The sequence below is a fragment of the Mus caroli genome, chromosome 5 (genome assembly GCF_900094665.2).
Source record: "Mus caroli chromosome 5, CAROLI_EIJ_v1.1, whole genome shotgun sequence".
Lineage (NCBI taxonomy): Eukaryota > Metazoa > Chordata > Mammalia > Rodentia > Muridae > Mus > Mus caroli.
In genome coordinates this window covers 29178615-29202337 of record NC_034574.1, presented here as the reverse complement: position 1 = coordinate 29202337, position 23723 = coordinate 29178615, and the positions used below count along the sequence as shown (strand labels likewise).

Below are 23723 nucleotides of genomic sequence, written 5' to 3'. Positions count from 1 at the left end.
AAAAAAAAAAAAAAAAAAGAAAAAAAAAACCATTTTCCTTTTAGATGCATGAACCAGTAAGACACAGAAAGATGGTCTCATTAAGAGCCCTAAACTTGGGGCTGGAGGGCTGGAGGGCTGGAGGGCTGGAGGGCTGGAGGGCTTGGCTGCTCTTCCAGAGGGCTGGATTCCCAGCACCCACGTGCCTGCTCTCTGTAACTGTCTGTAACCACGACAGTCCCAGAGGATCTAGTGCCCTCTTCTGGCCCCTTTAGGCTCTGCATGTATGGTACACAGATTCATACAGGCAAAGCACCCATACACATAAAATACAATTTTAAAAGGCCTAAGTTTATTTTCTTTCTTTTTTGTTGTTGTTGTTTTTTGGTTTTGTTTTGTTTTGTTTTGTTTTGTTTTGTTTTGTTTTTGAGACAGGGTTTCTCTGTGTAGCCCTGGCTTCCTGGAACTCACTCTGTAGACCAGGCTGGTCTTGAACTCAGCAATCTGCCTGCCTCTGCCTCCCAAGTGCTGGGATTAAAGGGGTGCGCCACCACTGCCTGGCCTAAGTTTATTTTCTTCCACTCTAAAAGACAAACCTGTCCTGACCAGTTTTGTAAACGTTGAGTTTAAATTGTCTTTTTCCTAAATGATTACACCCACTGTGTGCATAAGGATTAAAAGAGGCTGGTGTAACTGTCTTGTCTGTTTCCTACCTTTTGGTTCATGTCTGTTTGTTTCTGCTGTAACATGGAGTTTACTTGGTTACTGGATTTCTGATGGGTCTGGGAAGTGATTGCCTGGTGCTGCTTATTTACGGGGAAGGCGGGAGGTACCAGATATACCCACACTGAGTTCTTCCAGTGGGCTGTAAAGGAGGCAGCTTCTCCAGGCTGCACCTTCACAGGGAGAGCCATGTTTCCTGTCTAGGACTTCTTTGTCATCGTCGTTGCTGCCACTGCCGCCTCCTCCTCCTCGTCCTCCTTTTCCTCCTCCTGTTCCTTCAAAAACCCTCAGAGTTGAAGAGTTGCTCAGTGGTGAAAGGCACTTGCTGTTGTTGCGGGGCTGAGCTTAGATTCCCACTATCCATATCTGAGTTCGAGGCCAGCCTGGTCTACAAAGTGAGTTCCAGGACAGCCAGGGCTAGCTCCAGAGGACCTGATGCACTCTTCTATGTGGGCACCCACGCATGTGCACCCATGCACACGTGGCATACAATCACACAGATACACATAACACATAAATAAAAACAAGGAAATAAATCTTCAAAAAGTAAAATCTAGGTATCATAAAATTTACTTCTTTTTCTTCTTTCTCCTTTTTTTTCCTTCCTTCACTCTTCTTTTTTCTGTGCTAGGAATTAGAGGCAGGGTGCTATGTGCTCTGGCAAGTATCCTACCACTGAGCTACACTTGAGCTTCAAATTGATCACTTTAAAGTGAGCAATTCAGGCTGGTGAGATGGCTCAGTGGTTAAGAGCAATGACTGCTCATCTGAAGGTCCTGAGTTCAAATCCCAGCAGCCACATAGTGGCTCACAACCATCCATAATGAGATCTGATGCCATCTTCTGGTGTGTCTAAAGGCAGCTACAGTGCCCTTTCATATAATAATAAATAGATCTTAAAAAAATAAAGTGAGCAATTCAAGCATTTAGTATAGTTGCAGCATGTAGCTGCTCCCCTTTATCTAGTTCTCCACATTGCATCTTCCCAAAAGGAGGCTTTGTATTGGTTATGCAGCCTCTCTGGCCTTGGACCTTCCTGAGTTTTCTAGGAGCTGCAGTGAGGAGCAGTCAGAAAGATGGTGTTAGTGTTTGACTTGTCATAGGACCAGGGGTGAACGGCCCAGGACAGAAGGGATCTGGACCTGTCCCACCTGACCCATCAGTACCAGGAGCCACTGTGTAACTTTGACCAGAACTTGGTCTTTTTGTTCCTCCATTTCCACCCCATCAATGACGTCAGTTTCAGCACCTCGGACCATGAATAGGTGCCTGGGGAACGGATCCAAGTGTGCAGATCTGCTGTTGCTTCCAGAAATGCGAAGCGTTGTGATGGGAAATAGAACCCAACACTGAAGAAAAGCACTCTGTCTGTCTGTAAACAAGCTAAAGACACAATACACTTGAGAGTCTTAGATACAGCGGGAGGACTGCTGCTTGCACTAAGATATGGATAGACCCTGGGAAAATGTCATATCACCTGAGGAGGGGGAAATGATGGCAGTTTGTGCATCTTGAGCTTGCACAGAGAGCTGAGCTCATGGGGCAGGGCAGATCATGGGGTGCAAGAACCACGTGTTAAAACTGGCCCCTGTAATTCCACACTCTAGCTCTCTTGTATGTGATGACTTTTTAGGTCCAGCTTCATCATGTTGTGGCTTGGTACTCTTCTCTTAGCCATGTAGTGAGTCTGGTTCAGTATTCACTGGGAACTGGCACTGTCTCCAGCAGGGCATAGAGAGCAGAGAAAGAAGGCAGCATGTTAGGTCGCTGCTGAGGGAGGGAGGGGAACACTAGAGGCATGTTGGAGGGAACCTCACATGTGCCATCACCTGGTATCAGGTTCTGCCAGCTACCTGGGTGCGTGAGCCTGGACACGGTTTCTCTTCAGTAGATTTTCACAGAGCAGAGAACATGAGCATGTGGTACCTGGCATCTGACCCACAGAGCTGTGCCCTAATAAAATGGGTCATGTCGAGTGGCAAGGTGGGTGGCAGTTTGTTACTTGGCAGACAAAATATTCAGGATGACAGATGGACTGAATTCTCCTGGGGTAGCAAGCCCTTCCCGTAAGAGAACTGCCCACAGCCCATTCACCTGGGCAGTGAAGAGAGAGGAGCAGTTGCCATAGACGTGGGTAGGAAAAAAGCAGATGCTAAGCACATTCCACTTTACTGTCCATTGCTCTTCTCTTTGTGGTGGCTGCTTGACATAGCTGGACAGACGGAGGAGGGGTTTGTGGTGGAGAGGATTCAGTCCCAGAGTTTCTTGGTCCCATGTGGTTGGATATAGTTTTATGGTGGCAGAAGATATGGCGGAGTCTGTGATGTCATTTCATATCCAAACCTTATCAGAGTCTTTCCTTCCCTCCCTCCTCTGATTCCTTCTTTCCTTTCTTATGACAGTACCTGGTGACCAGTTCTGTAGCCCAGCCAGCATGGGCCCTGGGAGGCCACATCCACAGATGCTAAAGCAAGTAGGTTGGCCTTGAACTCACTATGTAGCTAAGGGTGATCTTGAACTTCTGCTCTACCTTCACCTCCCAGTGTTGGGATTATAGGCACACACTGTCTGTCCTGGCTTATGCAGTGCTGGGGTTTGAACTCAGGGCCTTGTGCAAGCATTCCAACTGAACTACGTCCACAGTACTCCACAGCAGGCTCCTAAACACCTGGCTTGCCTGTATAACTGTGGAGTCCTTCAGAGCATTGGATTCAAGTCAGTGAACGACAGAATGAATGTACAGAGTTTTTACTGCCTTATGAAGTCATTAAAATGGACAACTCCTGGCCCAGAGTGGGCAGGGCCCAGAGTGGGCAGGGCCCAGAGTGGGCAGGGCCCAGAGTGGGCAGGGCCCAGAGTGGGCAGGGCCCAGAGTGGGCAGGGCCCAGAGTGATCAGGGCCAGAGCAAGAGAGAGAAAGGGAAGGGGGAAAAATGGACAACTCCATAGAGACACAGAGCATAGAGGTTGCAAAGGGCTGGTAGGAGCAGAGGCATGAGGAGTCACTTTAATGAAACTGTTTCATTTTAGGATGGAGACAGGTTGGGCAGGGTGTTAGACAATGGTGTGAACTGTTCAACAGTGAACTGCATGCTTAAAGATAGTTTAAATGGCAGGCCTGGCTTTTTTTATTCACTGCTATGACGAAAGAGAAGGTTGAACTTAGTGATAGTTGACCCTAGACAAAAACAGTAACTCTTTCTGGCTTTGTAACTCCCGTAGCAGTGGAGGTATGCCCAATAACAGTGCTGTGGCCTCGCCTTCTTTAGGGACTGAATACAAGTCTTTTTTTTTTTTTTTTTTTAAAGAGATAATGACAGGAGGCACACTTTTGCCTCCGTCCCCCCTGGGAGCACCCCAGAGCATGGGAAGACATGATGAATCTGCTGAACATTGGCTGAGGGAGCTTCAGGCGGCTTACACCCCAGAGCAGCCATCGGAAAGAGCTGCCACCAAGCTGCCCGTGGGAATGATGTGGCACTTGATGGTGGAGAAAGTGGGAAAAGAGAAGGGCAAAGAATGGCTGGGACAGTGGAGAGTGGAGTTGGTGGGGCGGGGTGGGTGGGGGTGGATATGGCCTCTCAGGGGTCTTTCATGATGTGGTTGTGTGGGGTCATGGGGTGGCTCTGAGCACCTGTTGATGGCCTTAAGTTTGCTCCCAGTTCTGAGACAGCCTTCCCAGATGAAATGATTCCAAGATGACACCGAGCAGGGAAACAGCCAGCCCAAGGACTGTCCTCGGGAGGATCCCACATTCAGGGAGTCCTAAGCTAATGCAGCGTGGGGCCTGTTTTCTTCCAGAAAGAAAATCTCCCTTAGGACTTTATGCTTATCTCTACCTTCAGAACACACTTTAGAGGGGCTGTAGCTCAGCCACGGACTCCTTGCCTAGTATGTATGAGGTCCTGGATTCAGTTCCAAGCTCACACACAAACAAAGAGAAAGCACACCCACACTGTGAGTTGTAGCAGCTGCTGCTTGCTTTTTGCGTTGTCCGGGTCCTGGTGCTGAGTAGCCTCACTGCCTGGTCCTCTGCCGCTTTCTCAGTCTGACCCCTGGAAACTGATCTCTGAAACCTCCAGTATGCTTAACATCTAGGGCATCTAGAGATGCCCACTGCCACCAGTCATTTTAAGAGTCATTCCATTCGCCTAAAGCCTTTCTCCAAATGTAGCTGTCACATGAGCAGGAAGGAGACCCACTGAGAACAGACCTGGGCTTGCTCATCAGAGGCATCCCTTCCACTGTGGTGTGGGTAGTGGCAGGAGCATCCTTCTGAAGAGAGCTTTAGCTCCTGTCTGAGAGGTTGTGCTGTCTCATTGCTGTCTGTGACCTTTTTCTTGGCTACTGAGATTTTATTCTATGAGGTAACTGTGCTTCGAGTCAGCATTATTGGGAGTGACCTTGTGGAACTAACTGGGGAGCTGACTTTGTGAAAGGTTTCCGTTTTCCTCACTCGATGGGATCTATGTCTAACGTCATTGTAATTGCTGAGTTTTATGTGTCTTAAAAATGTATTCCTGGCTTTGAAGGGAATTTGTTGCAGCACCACTGTGGGATAAACCAAGACAGGTTTTCTCTGTGGCTCAGGGGCGACACGAGCTGTGTCTGTCTCGCTGGGTTGGATGTACATTAAAGTCCTGTGTTTGGGTATCTCACAAACCAGTGCTTAATCTGTGAGGAAAACAAACAAGATCAAGTCAGGACTGTGCTCTATCAGAGAAATATGTTCTAGATGGTTAAACATCTCACTGTACCAAAGAAACCAAAATTATGACAGAAAGATGCACAGACAGGGATCTCTCTCTTGGAGTAGAGGAGCTCTGTAGACACGTGGGGTTGGAAGTGGGAGAGGCAGCCTGAAAGTGGATTAAAAATCATGAGTCCTGACAGCTTAGACTGGGAGAAAACTACCACATAGTTCAAAGATGGGGGTCAGAAAGGCAAACCCTGTACCATCACAAGGACAAATCTACGACAGGCCACTTAGAAATGCGGCAGGGAAACACAGACAGAGGTCAAAGCCTCCACAAGTCAGGCCTGGTGCCACACAGTGCAAAGCAAACTGCAGCCCAGGGTGCAGTTAGGGTAGCTCCTCCATCCTCAGCTTGTAGCCTAGCTTCTGAGACCAAGATGGTTTCTGGGAGCTGTGAGAATCCAAGGCCACACCCAGGCTGAGGCTGAGGCTACTTCCTGCTGACAGTGACCTCACTGGCTTGTCACAACTTCAGCCTCTATTTCAACTTTGTTAGCTATTCCTGGTTATTAATCTCCGCTGTTTTAGGTTCCAAACATGATTTCTGTTTTCTAGTTTGGATATTGCTCATGTTAGTAAACTTTCTATTCTTGTAACAAAATACTTGAGGTAACCAACATGCAAAGAGAATAAATAGGCTTGGGTCCTGGGTAAGACTCCAGCCCACAGTTTTTATTTTTGTTTTTTTGTTTTTGTTTTTTTGCTTTTTTTTTTCCAAGACAAGGTTTCTCTGGTTGTCCTAGAACTAGCCCTGTAGACCAGGCTGACCTGGAACTCCGAGATCTGCCTGCCTCTACCTCCTGAGTGCTGAGATTAAAGGTGTGCACCACCACTGCAGGGATAATGGTGTTTTTTTTTTTAAATGTGTTTGTATTATTTTTTATTGTATGTGTTGTGTGTGTCTGCATATATGCTTGTGTATGTGAGTGCAGGTACCCACAGAGGCCACAAATACCATCTAGCTGAACCCTGAGTTATAGATTGTTAGTCGTCTGGAGTGGATGCCAGGCCTCAGCACATATTCGTCATAATTGGCCCCCATGGTTGATTCTTACAGTGAGGCTGTACATTGTGGCAGACTGCCCCACGCCCTCAGAGAAACAAAGAGGAGGATAGATGTTAAGATCCCACAGTCCCTCTACGGTTTACCCCAGTGACCTAAATGCCTCTCACCAAGCCCCACCTCCTAAAGATTCCTCCTCCTCCTCCTAGGAGGACCACCCTGAAGACCAAGTCTTTAACACTCAGGTGCTTGAGAGCAGTCAGCATCCAAACCACAGCTCTGTTAGATGTAAGTGCCAGTGTACAGACTGACCAATTGTGGATCAGCGAGTTCTATTCAGTTCTGACAAGTGCCCTCAGTCACTGATTCCTGTTTGAAATTTATTTTAAGGAAATGGCCGTGTTGATGCGGGAGGATGTGGGAAAGGTGGTTCACATGCCTTTCTGTTCACAATTGCAAAATGCTGGCAAAGTCCTCCCTTTGAAAGCTGTATTAGTGCTGTGGTTAGAAATTAATTTCGAGGGCTCAATCAGTAAGCATGAGGGCCTGAGTTCTATCCCCAGCACTCACACTAAACAACGAAACAAACCAACAAACCAGTAGACCTGCATATAGTGATGCTATGATTGTAATTCCATCTCTGGGGAGGCAGAGAGAAGCTAAAATCTGTGCTAGCTGCCCAGCTACTTTAGCTTACTCAGTGATCCCCAGGTTCAGTGGGATATCCTGTCTTTAAAAAAAGCAAAGGAGAGAATGGGGCTGGAGAAGATGCTCAGCGGGTAAGAGCATGTACTGCTATTCGGAGGATCTGAGTGCAGTTCCCAGCACCCACATCAGTTATAGACTCACAATTACCTGTAACTCCAGTTCCCGGGGATCCGGCACTTCTGGCCGTCTCTGGTTTTTACAAACATATGCACATACCCACCTAGAGTTGCACACACACACACACACACCCTTACACATATATGTATACACCTAGAAATGCACATCTATGTACACACAGTTTCAGCATTGCTATGGAGTAAAGCTTCATGCAGCCAAAGTATTAGTGTAGTCCAGAGAGCTGGAGAGACTTAGACTGAAGAGGTGGAATTTAGAGAGTGTGGACGTCCCAGAACACCGAAGACAATTCTCCAGTTGTGCCTTTTGATGTATATATATTTTTTTCCTCTTGTGTCAGTGCTTATGGGTAATCCTTGCTTTCTTATATTAAAAGAATTAATTTTTGTTTTTGTTTTTGTTTTTTGAGACAGGGCTTCTTTGTGTAGCCCTGGCTGTCCTGGAACTCACTCTGTAGACCAGGCTGGCCTCGAACTCAGAAATCCTCCTGCCTCTGCCTCCCAAGTGCTGGGTTTAAAAGTGTGTGCCACCACCATCCGGCTTAAAAGAATATTTTTTTCTTTTCTTTTTTTTTTTTTTTTTTTAAAGATTTATTTATTTATTATATGTAAGTACACTGTAGCTGTCTTCAGACCCTCCAGAAGAGGGCGCCAGATCTCATTACAGATGGTTGTGAGCCACCATGTGGTTGCTGGGATTTGAACTCTGGACCTTCGGAAGAGCAGTCGGGTGCTCTTACCCACTGAGCCATCTCACCAGCCCTTAAAAGAATATTTTGTGTCAATCACCTCTTAATGTATTTTTAAGAATTTTAAAATTTGTTTATTTTATTTATGAGTCCACTGTAGCTGTCTTCAGACACACCTGAAGAGGGCATCTGGTTCCATTACAGATGGTTATGAGCCACCATGTGGCTGCTGGGACTTGAACTCAGGACCACTGGAAGAGCAGTCAGTGCTCTTAACTGCTGAGCCATCTCTCCAGCCTGTCAATCACATCTTACTTGTGTAGAAGAGCACTAGAAAAAGAAATAGAAAGATTTTCCATTTCCTTCATCATAGGCATTGTTTTCAGAGCTGGTGAGGGGCCTGCTCTTCTGTGGGGCAGTGAAGGAGGTGCTGCTCCCTGCTAGGGCAACCCTGGGAGTGGAGACTATGTAGCATGTTCCTTGTGGGCGACCAGCAAAAGTAGTTCCATCCACGGTGGGTCTCTTTGTTCCTTGCTTCTGTTCTGGCCTCTCCAGATCATGTCAGTTGCCACCAGTCTTCCATTTTTCCCCCTGCTGCTCAGATCTGTTTCTGTTCTAAGGAAGGAGCAATGATATGGGGGTGGGGGGTGTCTCTGGGGCCCCTGCAGATGAGGAGGGGTGCACCATGGGTCCCTGTGGGTCTTCCCTGGAGAGTTGAGTGTATGGCTGTCCAAGCTGGGCCTTTAGGAAGCCCGTTATGTTGTTTGTTTCATGCTTTGGGCTGGAACCACTCAATTTTATAATAAATGTAAAATAATCAGGACATAGTCCCTACCAAGATGGTGGAGTTCTAGGACTAGTTCCCACCTCCATCATTTCTTGAAAAGCCAGGATTCTGTTTTGATTCTTGTCAGGGAAGGGTTATTCTGTGTAGGCCAGAGAATGATATACACTATCTGTTCTTTTCAATGTGCAATTAATGAGTTTGTTAAGGATAGTCCACCATAATAGACGAGTAAATAGTGAACAGCAGCTGAGAGGAAAAAATATGACAGCAGGTGCTTGCAGTATCCAGCAGAGACAAGTGCAGTAAACAGCCACACGATCAATCAGTCTTTTTTTTTTTAAGATTTATTTATTTATTATATATATGTAAGTACACTGGAGCTGTCTTCAGACACCCCAGAAGAAGCATCAGATCTCATTACAGATGGTTCTAAGCCACCATGTGGTTGCTGGGATTTGAACTCAGGACCTTCAGAAGAGCAGTCAGTGCTCTTAACCACTGAGCCATCTCTCCAGCCCAATCAAACCAGTCTTAAATCACCCAGTAGACATTGACTGGGGAAGTCCTCTGGAGACTGCCACTGGGCATTCCCCCAGGGAGAGCACAGGATGGAGGAGAGTGTCCCTAGGGTGAGGCTTTAAAGTAGAACAGAAATTAGCAAATGTAACACCATGGAGTCATGCTTAAGCTCACCTACCAGACATGACAGGGGAAGCCTTGAACAGTCAGCTGGCATCCCCACTGAAAGTCCCAGGCAGAACAGAGCTTCTCTCCATGAGCAAGCTTCTGGCTTCTTATCCTCACTGCAGGCATCATGGGATAAACAATAGTAGCATGGGTTGGAAGCTGCCTTCCACTGTTCTCAAGCCCACAGTCTTTTCCCTATGGCTCCTTTTCTGTTCTACACTTACCCTCCCACCCCTGCCTGCTGTTAAAGCTTTGGGGGCCAGCAGGACAGGGTGTTTGGGGACCTTGGAGAGTAAAATGCTTGAGTCTGATGTAGGGAGGGGAGAGACCAGCTTTCAAAGCCTGCTTCCAGTGAGCTCAAATAGCTCAGGACAATTTACCAGTGAGAACTTGGCAGGTGTCTTGCATCCTGGGGGGAGGGAGAGGGCTCTAGGCCTTGGTCTCCTTTGCCTCTGCAGAGTTTTTAAAAAGTCACAGAGGTGATTTACTCCTCTTTCTGTTCACAGTCATTTTTGTGTTGCTCTGGGCTTCCTGTGCTGCTCACTGTTCCTGAGGCCCACTGGCACTGCAGGGCTTAACTCAGGGTTTTCCTCCGTGACTCAGGCCCACTCCTGCTCCCAAACCGCTTGCCACAGTTTAACCTCCGCCTGTCCTGACCCTGGCTGCATAAGGCACGGTTCCTTCTCTTGTCAGGGTGGTCACTTGCACCCGACTATTGGCAACGTCCAGAAGCTCTCAGATACTGTAAAAAAAAATGCCTTCCTTTTCTCAGATGAGGGGGATTTCTTCTAGAAAGTTCATTGTCAGCAGTGGGCCTGGGAGAGTTTCTCTGAGATGCCGAGGGAAAGGGGCACTTGGGAATAGACCCTTTACCAGTCTTGGCAGCCATCTTGCCTTAGGTGGGTCCCAACTCTGATGCTACCTCTTCTGTGATCCTGTCTCCTCAAAACTGCTCTGATGGGGGTGGGGTAGGGATGGGCTGGAGAGAGCTCTTAGCATTTAAGAACATTTGTTGCTCTTCCAGACACCCAAGTTCAGTTCCCAGTATTACATACACAGACACACAATCCATATAATTAAAAGTAATATAAATACATCTTTGAAAAATTGCTTTTTCAGGAAAGTAGGCCATGGCTCCCACCTTGACATCTCCTTTTGAAAACCCCTCTGTGCAGGTTGGCAGGCCTGGAGGAGGCAGTGCTAGTGTTGGGGAAGCCTGAGGGTCAGCCTTCTGTCGGTGCTGAGCTGAAGCCTCTGAGTCTACACACTGCTGGAGACTGGCACTCAGTGTCCACACTGCTGAGAACATTCCTAGTGAAGCTTTGCTGAGGATCGATAGTTTACCAGTCTTGTCCCATGTTGTGGCTCGCTCAGTTGTCTGCTAATATTTTCACAATAGCTGAGTCTAGAAGATCTAAAAGTCATGAGAGACTTTGAAAAAAAAGATTTAATTTCATTTAAATTTGTGTTGCCGAGAAGTTTGATAGATAATCAGTAAAATACTTTTAAGCATATAAATACAGGTCTTGGGGGAGGTTTGGTGGTGTACACCTTTAATCCTAACACTCAGGAGGCATAGGCGGAGCATGTGGGAGTTCTATTATACATAGTGAGTTCCAGGCCAACCATGGCCATGTAGTGAGACCCTGTCTCAAAACAAACAAACAAACAAACAGCAAAAATACAGTTCTTGAGGATTATATGTCATGGCAAGAGAGCTGGAAAGGAGACTTCCAGAAGGCAGAGGAGCCGAGGCGATCTGCTTCTGGGAATCTCTGTGCTTCAACTACTGAGGCATTTATTTCCATTGCACCTCGCTGGCCGAAGCACAGAAAGGATGAACTGTGCCCTCCTCTCTGCCTCCCCGCTTCCCTTCTCTTTATTTTCTTGTGTAGCTCAGGATAGCCTCAAACTTGCTGTGTAGCCGAGGATAACCTTGAACTCTCAATTCTCTTTTCCAAGTGCTGGGGTTACAGGTTCTCAGAACCATGCCTACTCCTAAATGAGCCCTTTTTCCATGGCTGCAGCCTTTAAAGACACCATCACCACTACTTTCCCTGTCTAGTTCTATCTATCTCGTCATAGGAGTGGCAGCTTGGGGTTTTCTACCCAGGTGAGTTCCAGGTGGGTTAGGCAGACTCACCTCATGCCTCTTGGTCCCATACCTGGAGACATCTGTGTATGGCTTGAATGACAGATATACCCCAAAGGTTCATGTGTTTGAAAATATGGCTCTGAGATGCAGACTCGGGGGAGTTGTGGAAACTCTTAAAGGTGTAGGGCCAGCTGGAGGCCATAGGTTTCTGGGCAGCATCATTGGAAAGCACAGCCTGGTTCTGTCAAGGTGATTGCAAAGATGTAAGCGAATAGCCTGTGTAAATGCTGCTGTGCCCTTTCCACCGTGAAGCTGCACTGAAATAAGTCCTTCCTCCCCTGAACTGCATCTGTAGCGTATTTTGTCGATTACAGGAGAAGTAACTAATAATTAATATAATTAATTATATTAATTAATATAACTAATATAGGGATATAAACCCTAACCCAGGGTGTCTGTCCCCTTCTCAGGGATAGCCCACTCCTGTAGTCCTTCTCAAGGACCTAGAGCTGTGATGCAGTCTTTGCAGCTCCCTCTGTTGAGGGAAGATTGTGTGGGCAGAGCTGGCCGGTCACCTTCATCCTACCACTGATCTACACACACAGAGTCTGCCTTCTTGTACACTACCTGCATGTTTTGAGATTCATCCATATTGTAGCCAAGTCAGTCATCTATTTATTGCTGAGTTGTGCTGTGTTGAATGGATGTACTTCATTCAGTCTCTTAACCCATCCTTACACTGAATTTACATTTTGGGTTGTTTCTTAGGTTGGGATGAACATTTGTATAAATATTTGTGTGGGCATGTGCATCCAATTCTCTTGGGTTTTCCAGAGAGGCAAATCATAACGAAATAGGATTTCTTGGCATGAAAATGTCTGGCGTTTGCCTCTTCCAATGTATTCTCTCTACTGTTGTATCTCTGTACATCCACACCGGTGGTTCACTAGTTAGATTTAGTTACTTAAGTCTTTTGTACTTTAGAATTCAGTTGTTAAAGCTAGGCAGTGGTGGCACACGCCTTTAAATGGAGCACTTGGGAGGCAGAGGCAGGTGATCTCCTGAGCTCAAGGGCAGCCTGGTCTACAGAGAGAGTTCCAGGACAGCCTGGGCTCCACAGAGAAACCTTATCTTGAAAAAATAAAAGAAAATTCAGTTGTCTCATTAGTTCCTTGTCCTGTTGATGCTACAAAATACCTGACGGAAGTTCCGGGAGGAAGGAAGGGTTTGCCTTGGCTTATAGTCAGAGTGCACAGTGTGCCATGGCGCAGCAGTGTAAGGCATCTGGTTACATTGCATCTGCAGTCAGGAAGGAGGGGAGAGGGAGGGAGACAGAGAGCTAGCAGGGTGAACCCCAGCCCATGAAATCATGCCACCCATATTTAAGGTAGATCTTCCCTCCACAATTAACCTAATCTAGAAAATCCCTCCCAGATGTGCCCAGAGGTTTGTTTCCATAGTGATTTGAAATCTCACTAAGTTGACAGTCCAGATCAACTTTCAGCAGGTGGAGAAAGTGCTTGAACTGTAAGCTAGATAACCCGACTTCAAACCCCAGAGGGAGCCCAAGGGGAAAAGACAGTATTGACTCCCTGAAGTAGTTCTCTGACTTGCACGTGCATGTGCATGCCTGCACACAACAATAACTACAACAACAATAATAATGGCCAGCGAAATGGCTCAGTGGGTAGAGGTCCTTGCGTGCAGGCCTAATGGCCCAAGTATGATTCTCAGGTTCCACAAGGTGGCAGGAGAGAACAGACTCTGACTGTTGTCCTCTGACCTCTGTGTTTGCTGTGGCATCTGTACGTCTGTAGTCACAACACATACACACATACAAGATAAGTAATAAATAAAAGATTATTTTTTGCTGGGCAGTGGTGTCACACGCCTTTAATCCCAGCACTTGGGAGGCAGAGGCAGGCAGATTTCTGAGTTCAAGGCCAGCCTGGTCTACAGAGTGAGTTCCAGGACAGCCAGGGCTACACAGAGAAACCCTGCCTCGAACCCCACTCCACCCCCGAAAAAAGATTAATTTTTGTAATTTTCATCTTCCCACTAAATTGTATTCCCCCTGTGTCTGTGTATGTTGGTGTTATGCATGTGTGTATGCATGTTGACATGTGTGTGGACACACATGTTTTGCTGTGTTACACATGTGGTTCTAGGGATTCAAAATCTGATCCTCATGTTAACATAGCAATGGCTTTAGTCACTGGGCCCTCTCCCACTAGGCTGTATTTTCAGAGTGTCAGTCCTCTGAAAAGGTCTGGCAGATCAGTACATAGTCTGTGGCTTTTTGTTCCTTAACAGAATTTTAAGAATCAGATCTTTTAATGGTAATAAAGCCCAATTTTCTGTCCCCCCTCTCACCCACTTTGTATAAAGTTCATGGATTTCTATGTGACCAAAGACATCTTTTGGGAGATAGGCCAATGTCTGAGTTCGAGACCAGCCTGATTTATGAAGCAAGTTCTAGGACAATCGTAGCTACACAGAGAGACCTTGTCTCCAAAAACCAAAATGAGTAAAATAAGTTAAATTTAAAAGGAAACTTCTGTCAGGCTGAGAGCTGGTTGGAGAGAGGAACTGGCCCGTGGCATCCTGTGGCGAGGAAATGAGGTCATGGGAAGAGGGTAATCGCAGGGATGCCTGAGGAAGCACAGAGGCTCCCTCACACACACACACAGGCCTGCCACTCCTAGCCCTTCCATCTGCAGATGGTGGATGCAGCCCCCACCTGCCTGCTCTGTAGCCTCCTTTCATGCTATGTGTTGTTCAAGTTATCAAATAAATAAAATAAAACTTAGAGGCACCTGACATCAACTGATGCCATCATGATGGGAGATGAACCCAAATTTATACATTTATACATAAACACACACACAAAACAACCCACGTCACACAAACACAGGCATGGTAGTGTGTGCGTGTGGTCCTAGTAGAGACAGGAATGTCCCTGGGACTCATGATGAATTTTAGGCCAGGGGCAGACTCCAGGGATCACCCATCTCCACCTCCAGGCACTGAGATTACAGGTACGCACCATCACTCCTGGCTTTTGTGTGGGTGCTACAGATCTGAACTCAGGTACCCATGCTTGCTCAGCAAGCAATTTACCAACTGAGCCATCTCTTCACACCCTTCCCCCGTCCCTTGTCTTATAAAGCAGTTAGTGCAGCTCTGGGCTCCCACATGCATAACCTCACCTAACCCTAGTTACCTCGCAAAGGCTTTTTCTTCAAATGCCACTAAGGTAATACTTGGGGAGTTGTGTTCAAACTGGGAATTCTGGCAATAGACATTCAGACCATGACATGCTTCATGGTGGATAAACCTTTAAAGAAGCCAGACCCCAGAGATTGTATATTGTATGATTCTATTTACACTATTGCCCAGAACAGGCAATCCACAGACAGCCCTTTGGAGCTGATCAGAGGGTGACTGCCAGGTGTGTGGGTGTATATTCTCTCTCTCTTTCTGACTCTCTCCATCTCTCTCTCTCTCCCCCTCCTTTGCCCTCCCCCTACCTTTGTCTCTTCCTTCCTTCCTTCCTTCCTTCCTTCCTTCCTTCCTTCCTTCCTTCCTTCCTTCCTTCCTTCCTTCCTAGACAGGGTTTCTCGGTAACAGCCTTGGCTGTCTTGGAACTCACTTTGTGGACCCAGGCTAGCCTTGAAGTCACAGATATCCACTTGCTTCTGTCTTTCGAATGCTGGGACTAAAAATGTGTGTCACCACTGCCTGGCTGTGTGTGGTTTCTTTAGGATAATGAAAATATTCTGTAACTAGATCCTGGTGACAGTTACATAATTAGAAATATGCTGAACGCCATGAACCACAAGCTCTAACTGGAAGAATTTTACAGGATATAAGGTACATCTTAATAAGCTGTTTGCCAAAGCAGATTTCTTCCTTTTGGGGACTGGCTGCAGGGCTTGGCGTCCAGTCCTGTTAGACTGACAATTGAGTAGCCTTGGGGAATGCTGTAGAGGATGACCTCCTGGGGGAGGGGCTTAGTGGTTGCAGAAGGCAGTGAGTTTAGTATTAAGTCTGGAACTTCAGCTTGCTCACTGTGGCATTGGTCTGCTAACTGGCCTCAACTCTCCCTGCCTCAGCCAGTGAGGTTCTATAAGTCCTGGCTTCTGGTCACATGCCCCCGACTCCCCCTGAATTCTGTTTTCTCTGTGTAGCAGCCTAAGACCCAGGCAGGGTCATCCCAGGATCTTTTTCCTTCAGTATGGGATAGGCCTCTTCCAATCCACTGCGTCCCAGGCCTATGGACCTGCTAGGTGGAGAACATGGGGCAGTCCTAGACATCTGGGCCTGAGCCCACAGAGCAGACACCAGGGTGCCTGAGCTGGCTACTAAACCCAGCTTCAGTAATACACTTGTCTTAACTCAGGCTGCAGGCTTGCAGGGCAAGCCCTTTTACCCACTTGCTGTCTGCACAATCCCATCAAATGCACTTTAAGTGTCTTTTAATCTATTGAAGTTAAAACATATGATCGCCCATCCCAATCCCCCAGTTTCTACACCCACCTGCCGGGCAGGCGGTTCATTTGCTGACAGCATCCTCCTTCATGGCCCCTCGCTGCCTGTAGTCTCTCCCTGTGAGTGGTTCTTTGGCTTCATTCCAGTCCCACACAGCTGCTTTGTTGAACTGTTGGCAGTTAGTGTATGAACAGCACTTGATGGGGAGTTTTATTAGAAAATTAATTTTCCTTTTGAAGACCCTTGGCTTAGCCAGGCTTATTGATGTACAGCTATAGTGTGGGTTACTAGGGAAGCTAAGACAGAAGAATCACTCACTTGAGCCCCGGAGTTTGAGTTCGTCCTGAGCAATACAACAGAGCCCTATTTCTAAAAACAAAACAAAACAGGATGAAAAGAACCAAGTTTTCTAAATGGTGTGTGGTGGCTTGCAGAAAAAAGTGTGACAGCCAGGCCAGGGTTATCATTTGTGTTGCTGCTGCAAGGTCCTTGCCCAGTAGCTCCCTGGCATGGGGTATCCTCATGTGATCTGCCCACCCTGCAGGGCTGGGATCTTCTCCATAGCCTCTCTCTCCAAGATGGGGTCTGTCTCCATATCACAGAGTAGACTGAGGTTACAGAGGCTCCTTTGTTCCCGGGCAGGGTGGAGGCGGATGCACTTGGACACTAACTGCTGCTGTCCTTGAGTGATTAGCGGTTGTGGGAAGGCTGCAGGCTCTCCCACACCATCAAGGCCTTCTGAGCTGGCTTTAGCATCTGTTGCAAGCAAGAATGAGGCTGGGAAAAGGAGGATATGTTGGAGAGACCGTGGGTACAGGGGGTGATTCTTATTGGGGTGTCTAAGCTAGACCTAAAACCTTAACTTACCAGATTGCTGAGAAACCAGAGAGGCATAGCCTTGCCTGCAGGGAGGCCTAAGCACCATCTCAGAGAATATCCCATTGGGCAGCACTTGCTATAGAAGATTTTCAGGAAAAGTAGGATTCTGGCTCTCAGAATTTATGGTGAATCTCTCAGGTACGGATAAGGCTCCACAGGGACCACTAGCCAGAATTCTTTATTCTCAAATCTTTCTGATGTGGCATATTTTGGTGGCTATCTCTTTCTGGTTCAACCTCAGTGGTGTGTTTGGCAGGGGCTATGCTGGAGCTATTTTTATTTACTATTAAGTGCGATTGTATGATCTTTTGGTTGGTTTCTGCTGTGTTCAGCTGAGGAGGAGTTATCTTCCCCTACTCCCTGCCTGTATGCCTATGCACCTTTTGTGTAGTAGAGGGTTGCTCTTCGCCCAATATAATGGACCGCAGGGGCCAGAAAAAAACACATATAGTTTCTCTTGTATGTCTCCTTTCTGGAATTCAGCCAACAGTGGGGTCTACTTGTGTTGGCTAGCTCAGTAACCGAGTCCAGCCAAGACTAAAGCTGGAAGGCCCCACTGGGCATATTGGAACCAAGGCCTAGCTAGCCAGTGCTGGCCATCCTTGAGCCTGAGAAAGAAAAGCTCTGTGACAGCACCTGGGGTCACTTGTCCCCAGATCAGTTTCAAAGCTCTGAAAGGTAATAGATCGCAGATGCAGAGTGGACCAGAAGCAGAGACGGGGTTTCTGTGGGACAGGGCTGACCTGGGAGCCACCAGGTGGCATTGGGAAGTCTGTGAGGTGACAGCCTAGGTTGCGCCTGAGGCCCTGTGGCAGGCAGCACACGTGGGTGGTGTGGGGTATCATGGCCTGTGTAGCCTGTCAGCATGGGGCAGACCCACCTGGCTACTTTCCTGCTCGTCCTTCAGGGATGTCTGTCATTTTCCTTTCCTATATGACTCCATGAGAAGGAAATAGCACCAACCCCTCACTAACTTCATGTCATGGAAATGTAGCTGCCCTCCAGTCTCTGCCCACTTCTGCTCAGGGCTACCCCAGCCTCTCCCTCCTCTGCCTTTGTGAATCCTAGAAGTTCTAAGACTACTTTTCTGTCTCTGGGATGCTGTGTCCCATTTGTTACCCTGCCTCATCCTTTCTTGAAGAGTGCCTTGGGCCTCTGTCCAAGGTAGCTGTTGCAGTGGTAGGTGGATAGCTCAGCCTGTCCCTAACTGGGCCGCTCAGTGGACACAGAGCACAGGTACTTCCTGCTGTCTGCACGGTTGTCACCGTCACTCCTGAGAGGATGCTGATTTTACTTGGCATCTTCCGCCTCATGCAGCCCAGCCCAGTCATCCCTGATTCAGGTCAGGGCTGCCTTGTGGGGGTGGGGCTCCTTCTTGAGGGAAGGACATATTGTATTTGGCTCCTTATCCTGGCCAGCTGTTTCTTGCTGTCATTCTTGTGCACACTAATGGGGGCATTGGGGATTGTACATGCACCTTACTGGCAGTCATGATGCCTGTCACAGTGTTGCAGGGGTACTTAGCAGGGGGTGGACCATGGGTTTGGGATTTGAGCTTGGAGCCAGGCCACCTGGTCTCTTCAGAGTCTATGCTGTAGATTATTCTCTTCCCTCAGGCCATTGTTCCTTTAACCACAGCACTGAAGTGGTTTGTTTGTGTTTTACCACAGTGTCGGTGTTTGCTAATGTGAACAAAACCAAAAGTGTCACTTGGCCTTCAGAGAGTGCTATGAAAGGCTAGGAGAGGTTGTGCTGTTACCTAAGGACAGACAGGGCTCCCAGTGGCCCCATATCTCCAAGGACAGGCCAGCTGTGGATCTGGGTCAGGCTGAAGGGATGTGAGGGGTGCTGACTGTCTCTAGGTACTTGTATGAATGAGTGGGGTAAGAGTACCCTAGGAGAGCCTAGGTCAATGTTTGGAGACAACAAGCGGTCCCAGCCTTGGGGATGTGTTGCCTGAGACCTGTGCAGCTGTTGGGATTGGTAGTTGATTGGCGAGCAGCTGAGTTAATGTAACTTCAGAGCCTTTTCTTGCTTCTCTGTGGAGTGCAGAGTTTAGCGCTTTCCTGGAGACCTGGTCCAGGAGAAGTCAGGACCCAGGATGGCATTATGGGTGACCATCCCTTCATTGACCTCTCCAGTGTCTTTTTGAAGTCCATGTATGACCACTGTCTGTGGATAGGCTGGGACAGAAAGGTAACGTACCAGGGCTCCATGTTCTGAATATTGAGTGGCCCTTAGCTGGCTATGTGGAAGGGCTCCCGGAAGTTGGTATTCAGTCCCCAGCTGACATTCTAACAGCATCTGCTTGAGGAAGAAGCAGCTGGGCTCTGTGTCACTTGTGGGCTGACCCGGGGCAGGAGCTGTCCTCTCTGGTCTGCCACGCTTCCTGTGCTGCTACCTGTGCAGATGTCACATCCTGCTGCCTGCCTGTTATTCTCTTACCTCAAGCCTGACCAAGACCATGAAGTTGCTCTCTAGAGCTACAGGGCATCCATTCGTGTTCTCTGACTGCAGTATTCATGTCATATTTAGGAAGCAGGAGTGTGAACAGGGTCTAGCCCTGGCACTGGCCTACCCTTTCCTTCCACCAGAGAGGCCTAGGGGTTCTCACTCTGGCCCTGGGCAGAAGTCATGCAAACCATGTAAACCAGGCCATTTCTTACTTTTATGTGCTTCGACCTCCCTGCCTGGACTGCTGCACAGAAGACTCTGATGAGCAGTGTCTGATGCGGGGCTGGGCCTGACTCCCCTGGAGTGGCTCATGGTAAGCAGGGCACAGGTGCTTTGATCTCTGATTCTGTCCTAGTCCACAGAAGTCCTCTGAACTATAGGGAAACACTTCAGAGTCACCCATGGCTACTCAGAGGGCCCCTGTGAGCAGGCCCCAAGCTCACACTGTGAGCATATCCACACTGATAGCCACACTCACCAGGAACCAGGCATCTGAGTGAATACATAATGCAGTCAACTTCTTGTAGTTAGGGCTGCAGTAGTCCATTCTGTATTGTGACTTTAACTTTATAAGTGCCCGGTATATCTGTAAGTGTGTGTGTGTGTGTGTGTGTGTGTATGTATGTGTGAGACGGTGTGCGCACGCGTGCTCTCATGTGCATGATAACAGGCAAGCTCACACCACTGGGAGATCAGGGCACAACCTCACGTGTCACTCCTTGCCACCCACCTTGTTCGAGTCAGGGTCTCCTCTTTGTTGTTCACTACTGCACACCCCAGGATAGCTGGCCTGTGAGCTACTGAGGTTTTCCTGTCTCCACCTCTCTTTTCTCCAGAGGAGCACTGAGTTTACAAATGTGTGCCGCCATGCCTGGTTTTAAGATGGGTCTAGGGATCTGAACTCAGGTCCTAACCTCTGCACAGAAATTTATCTCATGAGCTGCCTCCCCAGCCCTCAAAAAATTGTTTTAAAACAAAATTCTTTATGATTAATTTATGAGTAAATGTTTGACTTGTATACCTGTTTTATGCACTTAAATATCCAGGGTGATCTCAAGGTTTGTTGGGAAAGAGATCTCTAGTGAAAAAAAAGCCCAAGATCTCTTCTAACCTTTTTTCCCTCTCCTTGGCTGAAGGTGTAGTTGAGACAGTATCCACACAGAATTGTTTTAAAGGCATTCCTGTAGCTAGGGTATGCTTTTACAATGTTGCAGTTTTTATTTCATACTTTTTCACAAAGTACCTATCTCTTGCTATATGCTTTTACAATGTTGCAGTTCTTATTTCATACTTTTTCACAGAGTATCTATCTCTTGCTACTTAAAGTAACCTCTTTTTGTACAGTTTCTTTTGGGACATCAAAACACTTAAAATCTGGGCTGGAGAGATGGTTCAGTGGTTAAGAGCACTGACTGCTCTTCCATAGGGTCCAGGTTCAATTCCCAGCATCCACATGGCAGTTCACAACTGTCTGTAACTCCAGTTCCAGGGGACCTGACACCCTCACACAGATACACATTCAGGCAAAGCACCAATGTACATGAAATAAAAATTAAAACAAACAAACAAACCCCCAAACCACAAAATCAGCATGCCACCTCCCAGTGTCAGACCTGTGAGCCAACCTGCATGGGGCCAGTGCCCACCAGGCTGGTGAGCACTTAGTGGTTGAGTTGGTGAATTGGTTCTTTGGGCCCTACTTTGCATACTTACAATTATAGACTTAGTAACCAAAATTTTCTCTTGGATCCTTTAATCAGGACCAATTGACTCTCATTGGTTTTGTTAACTCATTTCCTGGGACCCCTGCCTGGAGGCTTCCTTTTGCGCAGCACCTGGGGCCTGGGATAGGCGTGACTGGCACAATAATTTAGAATCCGTCCTGCTCCCACACTTTGGCTTATGGGGAGACACAGAAAGACTTTGGTTCTTTAGTCTGACATAGCTGTCCTGAGGGGCCTGGTGCTCTCACTCCATTGGCAGCTAAAATTTAAAACAGCAGACATTTTGTGTTTTTGTAACATTTTCTGAAAGCTCTTACTTTCTTCTGCTCTAGGTATATGCATGCCTCTGTGTGTGTGTGTGTGTGTGTGTGTGAGAGAGAGAGAGAGAGAGAGAGAGAGAGAGAGAGAGCAAGAGCGAGCAAAGGTCCCACTTTGGTCACAATGGAGAATATAGGGCAGAGGGTGAAACGTGACTAGCATGGAATATAATTTCGAATGCTAACGGGTATAGGCCTTCTACTTTAGGTCCTTCCCATACTGAACAGTTAACTCACACATTTGTGCACACATAAATGCATGTACATACTAATAGAAATGCATGCGAATATACACATGCACAGTCACCTACGTACACATGGGTGCTGTTGGTTTCTGCAGAGCACAGACAAGAGGGAGGTGGGTGGGCCAACATGTTGCCCTCTTGAGGCTGGGTCCCTTCCGTGGTGATGGGTTGGTTTCAACCTGGGAAACTGTGACAGATGGATGGGACTTTCCTGACACCCCTAGGCCAATGTCAGCTGCTCTGCTCCTTGCCTGCCAAAGCCTTCCTTTCTAGCATTTCTTGGTGGGGAGCTTGTGGGTTTGAGGTCAGAAGGGAACTAGGGTTTGTTGACCTTGTTGACCACCCTAAGCTGGCTGACCAGTAAAGTGGATCATACTGTGTACAGCACACGTCTCTTGGGTGAGCAGTAAGTTTGTCCCTGCTTGAGAAGGAGTCAGACCCCTTCTAGGAGAAGGGGGTAGCAGGAGGAAGCTATGTCCATCTACTGGGAAATAGGTGTGTCTATGACTGCCCCTCCTTCCTCAGGGAATGTCAGCAGGCCCTGGCTCCTAGGAGGCAAAGCTAGGGGGCGACACAAGCCAGTCTAGGATCCTGGGGGCTGTGTCAGAGAGTGAGTTGGCCTTTGAGAGTTGTGGCCATTAGAGGAAAGAATGGGGAGTTGGCCAGAACTGTGCAGTGGGAAGAGAGGAATGAATGCGCCTCTTGTCTCCCACCCTGCCCTTTTCAAAAGTGATTTTTATTTTATTTGCACATGTACACGGAGGTCAGTTTGTGGGATCTGGGTCTTTCTTTCTGCAATGTGGGCCCAGGGACTTGAACTCTGGATGTTGAGCTTCATGTGCTGAGTCACCTCAGTTGTGCACATGCACCCATGGCTTGGTGTAGTGACATTTTGGACAATTCTGGAATTTTGGTTTCTTTAAAAACAACACAGAAACATTGTAAGAATGTATTTCCATTTTAATCCCAGGTGTGGGGCTGCTTCAGACTGTCCTTAGCAGCTGACCACCAGGCATGGTTTTGCCAACTTCAGTTAGCTTCTGTGATTGTGTGATATTTGGAATCCTGGGAACTTTGCAGAGGGCCCTGAGAGTCAAAGGGGTGGTTGTTGGTTGTTTCGGGAGGTTGGTTGTAGTTTGTTAGTAGCTATGGTCAAAGAAGAAACCAAAGGAAAGAAATTAGATTCAGGGAGTTTTCTAGTGCTCTCTCCCCCCTCCATCCTTGTTTTTCTCCTATCTAGTACTGTGGAGGGGATAGGTGGGGGAGGAGGAGCAGGGGATAAAGGATAGGAAAAAGAAGAGCCCACAAGTAGGAAAGACCAGCTACAGGTTGGTGTCTGTGAATATGGGTGGGTGTGCATGCTACAAATATGGAGGTCAGAGGACAATCTTGGACATTGGTCTTTGCCCTTGATCCTTTTCTGAGATGGGGTCTCTCTGTTGCTATTCTCTGTGCACAGGCTCAAAGCTTTCTGACTCATGAGTTTCTAGGGCCTCTCTTATCTCTGCTTCCTATCTTATTGTAGGAGTGCTGCTGTTACAGATGTGTATTACCATGTCTCATGTGGGCTCTGAAGATTTGAACTTAGGTCATTATGCTTGCATGGCAGGCCCACTGAGCCATCTCCCAGACCCCCAGCTATACATCTGGATTTCATCTCACCCCAGTCTCTTGTGTTCCATAGCTCTCCTGGGTATGACAGTAGCTTGAGAAGTCAGTCCAGGTGTGGAGGGGTAAGTGGCCAGCGCTGGGTGCAGCATGTGTCACAAGGGGCCTTTCTCTCTCTGCCTATAGGATGTCACCAACCAGGTAAAGGGGAAGGTGCTGCATCTGCATCTAAACCAGATCAGGCAGGTCTGGGTGTACCTACTCAGCTCTGCAGGATGTCTTAGGAAGGTGTGTTAGTTAGGGTTTTACTGCTGTGAACAGACACTATGACCAAGGCAAGTCTTATAAAAAACAACATTTAATTGGGGCTGGCTTACAGGTTCAGAGGTTCAGTCCATTATCATCAAGGTGGGAGCATGGCAGTATCCAGGCAGGCATGGCTGAG

At 47.6% G+C, this 23723-nt stretch overlaps 1 protein-coding gene across 4 annotated transcripts in view; it reads left to right on the top strand.

Moving 5' to 3' along the window:
• Positions 1-23723, top strand: part of Zfyve28 (zinc finger FYVE-type containing 28) — a 91843-nt gene that overhangs the window by 16534 nt on the left and 51586 nt on the right. The window lies entirely within an intron of this gene.